The 11,005-nt window shown below is 41.7% G+C and overlaps 1 non-coding gene across 1 annotated transcript; it reads left to right on the top strand.

Annotated features, from left to right (window-relative positions):
• The first annotated feature begins 9,070 nt into the window (after window positions 1-9,070).
• On the top strand, window positions 9,071-9,132 carry mir125a (microRNA mir-125a). The gene has a single exon (NR_049675.1). It is a non-coding gene; the product is annotated as a microRNA mir-125a (primary transcript).
• Window positions 9,133-11,005: the final 1,873 nt, after the last annotated feature.

The following is an 11,005-nucleotide window of genomic DNA, read 5'->3' as shown; positions in this document are numbered from 1 at the left end:
AGGGGGGGACAGAGAGAGAGAGAATGGAGAAAAGAACAGTGAGGAAGAAGGAAGAGAGAATGGGCAGACAGACAAGGAAATAGGTAAAAACAAGGTAATGGGCAGAAATGGGCAGAGATCAGGGGTATATGGCTTATGTCGTGGCACGAAAGGGAGAATAGGAGTAGAAAATGTGCATAAAAGGGGGAGAAGCAGAACAGAGACTCTAGGAAAGAGAGCAAAATAGTGAAACAGGTTTGGGTTATGTATATAGATACACAGAAAGCATAGTGTATGAGATATACACCTGCCCTGGGCTTAACTGCTGCTCTGGCAGGCACTGGGCTTATAGAGTGTCACGCAACAGAAGCGCAAGGTAGAGACAGACAAAAGCAGCAAGACATGAAATGGGAGAAGACAAAGAGGCAATGGGAATGAGCAGCAGGTAGGCAGAGGTACGGAGCGAGCACCAAGCCAGCGAGAGATGGCCAGGGATCCGAGAGAACAGCCGGCTAAAATGATGAATTCATGCGAGCGCTCGCAGCGCCAAGGAGGGAGGATTGGGAAGGCTGAATGGAAGGGAAAAGATCAAATAGACAAAAGAGAATAGCAAGGTAGCAGCAAGGGAGAGCACAGAATCAATCCGCTCAATAACTGGGGAGAGGGCAGTGGGTACGCTTCACTATTCTACCCTGTGAGGCCTGCACATCTTTGTGTCTAATATACAGGCACCGAGCTACTACCTATATAATATACAGGCACTGAGCTACTACCTGTATAATATACAGGCACCGAGCTACTACCTGTATAATATACAGGCACCGAGCTACTACCTGTATAATATACAGGCACCAAGCTACTACCTGTATAATATACAGGCAAAAGCTACTACCTGTATAATATACAGGCACCCAGCTACTACCTGTATAATATACAGGCACCCAGCTACTACCTGTATACAGGGACCGAGCTACTACCTGTATAATATACAGGCACCCAGCTATCACCTGTATAATATACAGGCACCCAGCTACTACCTGTATAATATACAGGCACCCAGCTACTACCTGTATAATATACAGGCACCCAGCTACTACCTGTATAATATACAGGCACCCAGCTACTACCTGTATAATATACAGGCACCCAGCTATCACCTGTATAATATACAGGCACCCAGCTACTACCTGTATAATATACAGGCACCCAGCTACTACCTGTATAATATACAGGCACCCAGCTACTACCTGTATAATATACAGGCACCCAGCTATCACCTGTATAATATACAGGCACCCAGCTACTACCTGTATAATATACAGGAACCCAGCTACTACCTGTATAATATACAGGCACCCAGCTACTACCTGTATACAGGGACCGAGCTACTACCTGTATAATATACAGGCACCCAGCTATCACCTGTATAATATACAGGCACCCAGCTATCACCTGTATAATATACAGGCACCCAGCTACTACCTGTATACAGGCACCAAGCTACTACCTGTATAATATACAGGCACCCAGCTACTACCTGTATAATATACAGGCACCGAGGTACTACCTGTATTATATACAGGCACTGAGCTACTACCTGTATTATATACAGGCACCGAGCTACTACCTGTATATTATACAGGCACCGAGGTACTACCTGTATTATATACAGACACCAAGGTACTACCTGTATTATATACAGACACCGAGGTACTACCTGTATAATATACAGACACTGAGGTACTACCTGTATTATATACAGACACTGAGGTACTACCTGTATAATATACAGACACCGAGGTACTACCTGTATATTATACAGGCACCGAGCTACTACCTGTATAATATACAGACACCAAGGTACTACCTGTATTATATACAGGCACCAAGCTACTACCTGTATATTATACAGGCACCGAGGTACTACCTGTATAATATACAGACATCGAGCTACAACCTGTATATTATACAGGCACCGAGGTACTACCTGTATAATATACAGACACCGAGCTACTACCTGTATATTATACAGGCACCGAGGTACTACCTGTATTATATACAGGCACCGAGCTACTACCTGTATAATATACAGGCACCGAGCTACTACCTGTATACAGGCACCGAGCTACTACCTGTATTATATACAGGCACTGAGCTACTACCTGTATACAGGCACCGAGCTACTACCTGTATAATATACAGGCACCGAGCTACTACCTGTATTATATACAGGCACCGAGCTACTACCTGTATATTATACAGGCACCCAGCTACTACCTGTATAATATACAGGCACTGAGCTACTACCTGTATAATATACAGGCAGCGAGGTACTACCTGTATACAGGCACCAAGCTACTACCTGTATAATATACAGGCACCGAGGTACTACCTGTATACAGGCACCGAGCTACTACCTGTATACAGGCACCGAGCTACTACCTGTATACAGGCACCGAGCTACTACCTGTATACAGGCACCGAGCTATTACCTGTATAATATACAGGCACCGAGCTACTACCTGTATACAGGCACCCAGCTACTACCTGTATAATATACAGGCACCAAGTTACTACCTGTATAATATACAGGCACCAAGCTACTTCCTGTATAATATATAGGCACAAGATACTACCTGTATAATATACAGACACCGAGCTACTACCTGTATAATATACAGGCACCTAGCTACTACCTGTATAATATACAGGCACCTAGCTTCTACCTGTTTAATATGCAGGCACCGAGCTACTACCTGTATAATATACAGGCAAAAGCTACTACCTGTATAATATATAGGCACAAGATACTAACTGTATAATATACAGACACCAAGCTACTTCGTGTATAATATATAGGCACAAGATACTACCTGTATAATATACAGACACCAAGCTACTACCTGTATAATATACAGACACCAAGCTACTTCCTGTATAATATATAGGCACAAGATACTACCTGTATAATATACAGACACCGAGCTACTACCTGTATAATATACAGGCACCCAGCTACTACCTGTATAATATAAAGACACCGAGCTACTACCTGTATAATATACAGACACCAAGCTACTACCTGTATAATATACAGACACCAAGCTACTTCCTGTATAATATACAGACACCAAGCTACTTCCTGTATAATATAGGCACAAGATACTACCTGTATAATATACAGACACCGAGCTACTACCTGTATAATATACAGGCACCCAGCTACTACCTGTATAATATAAAGACACCGAGCTACTACCTGTATAATATACAGACACCAAGCTACTACCTGTATAATATACATACACCAAGCTACTTCCTGTATAATATATAGGCACAAGATACTACCTGTATAATATACAGACACCCAGCTACTACCTGTATACAGGCACTGAGCTACTACCTGTATAATATACAGACACCAAGCTACTTCCTGTATAATATATAGGCACAAGATACTACCTGTATAATATACAGACACCCAGCTACTACCAGTATACAGGAACTGAGCTACTACCTGTATAATATACAGGCACAGAGGTACTACCTGTATAATATACAGACACCCAGCTACTACCTGTATACAGGCACTGAGCTACTACCTGTATAATATACAGGCACAGAGGTACTACCTGTATAATATACAGACACCAAGTTACTACGTGTATAATATACAGACACCAAGCTACTACCTGTATAATATACAGGCACCAAGCCACTACCTGTATAATATACTGGCACCAAGGTACTACCTGTATAACATACAGATACCAGGCTACTAGCTATATACCATGCAGGTACCAGGCTACTACCTGTTGGAGCAGCAATGGAGGTTTGGGCTGAGCATGTGTCTCTAGCTGTCAGGTTTATGCGAGGGGGAGCAGGCTGCATGGAGAGGGGTGAGAGTGTAAGTGAGGGCAGAGGAGGAGGGGTAGAGTAGCTTTTCTAGTGACGCTCCCACCGCTCTCAGTGGATGAGAAGACAGACAGCAGCAGCAGCAGCAGCAGAGAGCGAGAGAGTGGCACTGGCAGCTGGAGGTCACTGACTGACTGTCAATCCGCTGGGGTGAGTGCAGCTGTTTGTCTGCGTAACTGTCACTTTGTCTGTGCAGCATGGTGTCTGTGTGTGTATATACCACTGAGTGCCAATGTCTACCTGCCAATCCCTTTACAGAAAACAGTCTATTTATTTTTACAGCCAGAAATTCTATGGCATTTGAAGACGTAGTCTCTATCTCTGTGTCCACCTTTCTGTGCCCGATAGCCAGGGAGTGCCTGCGTGCTAAGTATATGCGCCATTGTGTCACGGCAAAAATGTCCATCCGCAGTGCTATATGTATCAATGCGACATTTGTGTGCCTGTAGTGTGGGCATACTTTGTCTGGGGTTACTCTCTGGGGTACATGGCTGCCTCTGTCTGCTTGCATGGCTCTGGCTGAGCACGTTTGCACTGGGCTGTCTGGGTCACTCTCTATAGGCATGTATGTATATACAGGGCAGTCCAGCGTTCATCTGTGCTCTATTCTACTACTATTCAACAGACGTGGACAGTAAGTATGGGTCTGTGCCATAAGAGGGCTCTGTAGGTGTAAGTTAGAGTATACATTACTCTCAGTGCCATAGTACGGTATGTCTTTGTGCCAGTCTGCCATTCACACACACACATATATATATACATATATATATATATATAGCCTATAGATATTTTGCACTTTATTGCTATGTTTTCTTGAGTCTGTCAAAGGCAAACATGGATACTATGCCTGGCGAGTGTCTCTATATTGTTGCTGAGCAATATCACTCGGCTTGTCTCCTCTTCTGCATCTTTTGTGTCTGTGTGTGCCTAGGTGTGTCAGTGCCTTCTGCTGCATCTCTTTGTGGTTTTATCGTGGCTTTCTGCTGCTCTCTGTGTGCATTTTCCCTGCTTTATATATCATGATCAGCAACAAGCTAAACAGATTATTGCTCCTCAACTGTTCATTTCTTTGTGTGTAGTGTATGTGTGTGTATCGGGCTGTCGGTATAACAGTTTATATATATATATGACTATTATAAGAGCATGAATCTGTGTGCCGCCGGAGGGTTTATGCATACGCCATATCTTGGCTTGTTTTAAATAGTTTCACTTTGAAAATGACATGTCTTGCCTGATTATCTGTACAGCCCATTGTGGTACAGTGTGTATGTCCAAATGCATGCTACACATTCATCCCTGATATACACACCCACTGTGCATACACTCTCAGCTTTATATCATGTCAGTTTTGCCTTTTGTTCTCATTAGATAAATAATAGCAATGTTTCCAGACACCCTGGGTTTCCCTGCAGCTCACCATTGTCTGCGTGACAGTGAATGTCGGTTTTGCGGCCATGCTAATGGCTATTGATGGGGGCTGACCAACAAGTCTCCCGTGCATTATGCACTTCTATCACCCCAGACAGTCTGGGAGGTCTTCTCAGACCTAGACACTTTTCAGGTGGCGAGAGGCAAGAGGATGGCTTTAGGCCATCCAATTAGAGCCACCACTCTGCCACCACTCCCTAAATCTCTTATCGAGAGGCAAGGCGAAATAAGGACACATTTGCGAGGGGCACTGGCGCATTATCAGCCGCAATTGCAATTTCTATGGTGGTGCATGTCTAGCCCTGCTCTATTTTATACTATAACCAAACACTATCAAGCAAATCAGTTTATACTGGATCAGCTGAATACCAAGGCACGGTTTTCGATCATCCTTATGCAGACAGTAGACGTGGCGACCAAATTATAAATCCCTTTGTTGAAGGTGGACCTCCACATAGCTATACCGCAGTGCCATTTAGTCTTCTGTGTCCTGCAAAAGCATAACTTCTTCTGTTCTGTGTCTCTTAGTATAAGCACTCGGCAGCGACTCCAGGAATATTCCCCGGAGCCGGAGCACCCATATACAGAGGTAAGTCCGAATCTCAGAAATACTTAACGATTAGCAATTTGTATATAGTCGGGCACAGCGAGACTCATGCTTTGGCTGATCTTTATTACTCACAAAAAATATAATTATGGATGAAAGGTTGGCACTTTAGACACTCATGGTTGGAACCAATCTTTAATATTAAAATATAATACCTCCACCAATACAGTACTGAGATGTTTAGGGCTCAGTAGTGCTCGAGAATTTTTGAGACTTATCTTCATAGCACAGCACCCAGACACTGATAACTGGATATGGATCTAACGGCGAAACAAAATAGCTCCACAAACACTTTGAATTTTAGGGATGTCAGCTGCCCTGACACTTACACATGGATTAATCTTTCATAATGAAATATCAGCTCCACAATACTCAGATTTTTGAGGGATTTGTATGTACTCCAGACACTGATAGTCTCAACTGACCTTTAATACGCAAAATATCATTTACAGGCGTACTTAGAGTGTTACGTTGATAGACATAGTCTGCCGCCCAATCCTATTGGGTTTATTTAATGGTTAAATGATTCCCTTTTCTCTGTAATAATAAAACAGTACCTGTACTTGATCCCAACTAAGATATAATTACCCCTTATTGGGGGCAGAACAGCCCTATTGGGTTTATTTAATGGTTAAATGATTCCCTTTTCTTTGTAATAATAAAACAGTACCTGTACTTGATCCCAACTAAGATATAATTACCCCTTATTGGGGGCAGAACAGCCCTATTGGGTTTATTTTATGGTTAAATGATTCCCTTTTCTCTGTAATAATAAAGCAATACCTGTACTTGATCCCAACTAAGATATAATTACCCCTTATTGGGGGCAGAACAGCCCTATTGGGTTTATTTAATGGTTAAATGATTCCCTTTTCTCTGTAATAATAAAACAGTACCTGTACTTGATCCCAACTAAGATATAATTACCCCTTATTGGGGGCAGAACAGCCCTATTGGGTTTATTTTATGGTTAAATGATTCCCTTTTCTCTGTAATAATAAAGCAATACCTGTACTTGATCCCAACTAAGATATAATTACCCCTTATTGGGGGCAGAACAGCCCTATTGGGTTTATTTAATGGTTAAATGATTCCCTTTTCTCTGTAATAATAAAACAGTACCTGTACTTGACCCCAACTAAGATATAATTACCCCTTATTGGGGGCAGAACAGCCCTATTGGGTTTATTTCATGGTTAAATGATTCCCTTTTCTCTGTAATAACAAAACAGTACCTGTACTTGATCCCAACTAAGATATAATTACCCCTTATTGGGGGCAGAACAGTCCTATTGGGTTTATTTCATGGTTAAATGATTCCCTTTTCTCTGTAATAATAAAACAGTACCTGTACTTGATCCCAACTAAGATATAATTACCCCTTATTGGGGCAGAACAGCCCTATTGGGTTTATTTAATGGTTAAATGATTCCCTTTTCTCTGTAATAATAAAACAGTACCTGTAGACATGTGTATTAGCTCTACCCAGACACCTTGCGGCGAATCATTGTCCTCTTTTGTCCACCATCCTTAAAACTCCAACTGTGCTCAGATTTGATGGCAATTCTGAACATATATTAAGATTTTTCCATAAAAACCCGATATTCTTAAGGAGATTATAAGGTAATGCTCAAAACGTGGCAGTCTCCTTGCAGCCTTACGCTTTAGGATTAGCCGCAGTCTTTGGGTGTTCCAAGTCCAGTATAGGACTCCTTTGTCTACATTTAAGGTTACGATATTATGCTAAAGAGAAGGGACACAATAGTGCAGAATGGCGTTTCTACATGTTCTACTCAGTTGATCTGATAATCGTATTCCAATACCGACTGTGGCTCTCCGTCATGAAACCTTGCATCGATGTCTGAGGGACAATAAAAACATTTGTACCTTACGTCTCAGATAAATATTATCCACTATGTCAATGCACTTAAGGTTCTTAGACCAATGACTGACCTTAACAAGTAAATCTTCATAAATTCAAGAGAGCCAGACCACAATAGCAGAGCAGGGGAACAATACCCACTAGAAATAATAGGACCCTTTACGCAGAATGCCATAGCCCCTTATATAGATTGCGCCGAGCACCACTGATGCTTCCAATAGAGAAAATAATATTGATGGTTTTGCCTTTGTTTGAGAGTGATTGAACAGCACAATGTGCGTCACGTATCATTTCCTGTGTCATGACTTTGAGCAAAGGGTGCTTGAAGTCGGTGTGTATGTGATCGCCATAGTAACGAGCAGCGAGAAAGAAAATGGAGAATACTGTTAAGAACATGTCAGTGTTCACTGGCCTGCAGCATTGGAAACATGCTACAAAAAATATGTCATTTGCACTGAAACAAGGAATTACAAATATGTCATGGGGGGGTGAAAATGCGGGAAAGAATAACTAGTTCAGTAGGGTTACATTATAGACTCTTATTACAATGTAATAATAATGACGTATTCCGACCTTGAACAGGGTGGGCAAAAAAGCGATCTGCCTTCTGTTTGCCTGGCGAGCAAATATCGCTAAATATCTGTACCAAACGGGGGATTTGGTGAATCCAGTCCATACACACGTAGTCCCATAGTCATTTGGAAATCATGGGAACCTTTTCCTTAACTTTTTACTCATCCCATCACAATTTGTTTATATCCCAGCCTATGTGTATTCTGATTTAACATTAAGTTTAGAGTTAGCAAAGTATATTGGGAATGCCACCAAACTCCTGAAAAAGTGTTGCCTAGCATAGTAATGTCATAAAGGGGCACAAAGTTTGTTACTAGTCACTCTGACAAATCAGTAGGTAGCATTTCCTGGTCAGCTGATACATCTGATGTGCATGGATGGTTGTTATGCGTTACAAGACCTGAACTTTTATTTTCTATGAACTCTCCATCCCAATATTTTGTATATTAATGCAACCAATATAAATACCAACCAACAATAAAACCAACATTAAGATCCATTGATCCAACGGTTTCAGGAAACAATAAATGGTTTTAGGGCCCAAGGCCTAAGCAGTGGTGTTTATCATGGTCCATGTATCTGTAATGGTGTATGTTCTCTCTCTCGCTAGGTTGCCCAGGATGTACAGGTAAGGGGGGTTGCTGAGGATCTCTCATCGTGAGGTCCAATTAATGGTGTGATGTTCTGTCCCTGAGACCCTTAACCTGTGAGGAAGACATATGTCACAGGTGAGGTTCTGAGGAGCTGGACGCCATGCACAGACCGCACAAACAACACGTTACCCAACATAAATACCCCAAGCAGTTCTGAATTTTATATTCACCCAACAAAACATCTTCCATCACGTTTCTATGAAGGGTCCACTGATCGATAAAGGATGCAAAGAAATCCCAATTAAATCCAATTTCGATACAAATTGTACCTGTGCTAGTCAATTTAGCAGCTCATCTAATGCCGGTAAGCTACATAAAACCCCACCTTGTGTATTACTCCCCCCCTTTTGTTTAAGATTGTGAGCTCTTGTGAGCAGTGCTGACCCCCTACTGTCTTCTAAGAGTAGGCAATTGCAATGTTATTGTTTGTATGTGTATGCTCTTATATCTTGTGCTTTGCATCCCCTTGATGTGTGCTACTGTATATAATATTAATCATAGTGAAGTTAGGCCATTAGGGTCTATCAGCTATGCAATGGATAATGTTACTTACACATGTTCCATCATGGGTGTATCCAGGAGGATGGGCTTATGGAGTGGCCCATGAGATGTGGACCACAGGTTGGGAACCCAGATCATACAAAAAGACGAGCTAATAATTGGGATATTAATGATATATTGGATATACTAGTAGATGCACCAAGCATGCATGTGAATTATGGGAACGTTCATTTCTTAGTGTGCATTACATGTATTACGTGTAATAAAGCAAAATAACAACACCTTTTTGTCTGTTATTAATTATAGTGATGTACATCAGTCCTGCCCTGCATCTTATCTGGTACAGAGATTCACTAACTGCCAAATGCAATGGAGGGCCAGCCAACATGGCTGGTTACTTTATTTCTAAGCTATATATACACACACACAAACCAAAAATAAGTGGGAGTCCATACTGTTCCTAAAGTGTTTTGCCAGATGCGGAAGGCCCCTTTTTATTTTATTTATATATTATTTATATATTATTATTATTATTTATTTTATTTCTACTCATCTTCCCTTTTGCTTTCCAGTTGTCTTCATATGCTGCATTCTGCCAACCTCTGTCCCAGGCGTCTTTTTTTCTATTTCTCACATAGGGCCAGGATTCAGTTCAGTGAGAAAAAGGTTTATAATGTGAAAACTCAACTTGAGATGCAATTCAATTCAGAAAAACTTATATCACGTGAAAACTGTATTGAAGTCTATGGGAAAAAAACTGGAACTAAATTAGGAGAAAAGTCTTTTCTCCTGGAATTGACTCTCGTCCATGAGTTTTCACATGATAAACCATGAGATGACTTTTTCTCATTGAACTGAATCCGGCCCATTGTCTGTTCTTCTCTACTTTCAGGGATTCTGTCATAATTTTATGGTGTACTTTTTATTTTTTCATTTTAACATTTTATTCTTGAACCAACGAATTTTTTAGCTGTAATATTGGTGTGTAGGCGCCATCTCAGTGCATTGTGCCTGAGTCTGAGCTTTCAGCCAGCGCTACACATTAGAACTGCTTTCAGCTAACCTATTGTTTCTCCTACTCCCATGTAACTGGAGGAGTCCCAAGCTGGACTTGGATTTCTTACTATTGAGTGCTATTCTGATACCTACTGGGAGCTGCTATCTTGCTCCCTTTCCATTGTTCTGCTGATTGGCTGCTGGGGGTGAGGGGGGATATCACTCCAAGTTGCAGCGCAGCAGTAAAGTGTGACTGAGTCTGAGCTTTCAGAAGGAGCCAGCGCTACACATTAGAACTGCTTTCAGCTAACCTATTGTTTCTCCTACTCCCATGTAAGTGGAGGAGTCCCAAGCCAGACTTGGATTTGTTACTATTGAGTGCTATTCTGATACCTACTGGGAGCTGCTATCTTGCTCCCTTCTGGGGGGGGGGGGGGGGGGGGGATATCACTCCAACTTCCAGCGTTACAG

The sequence above is a fragment of the Xenopus tropicalis genome, chromosome 7, assembly GCF_000004195.4.
Source record: "Xenopus tropicalis strain Nigerian chromosome 7, UCB_Xtro_10.0, whole genome shotgun sequence".
Taxonomy (NCBI): Eukaryota; Metazoa; Chordata; class Amphibia; order Anura; family Pipidae; genus Xenopus; species Xenopus tropicalis.
The sequence above is the reverse complement of the archived record's forward strand: the minus strand, read 5'-3'. Positions and strand labels throughout refer to the sequence as shown.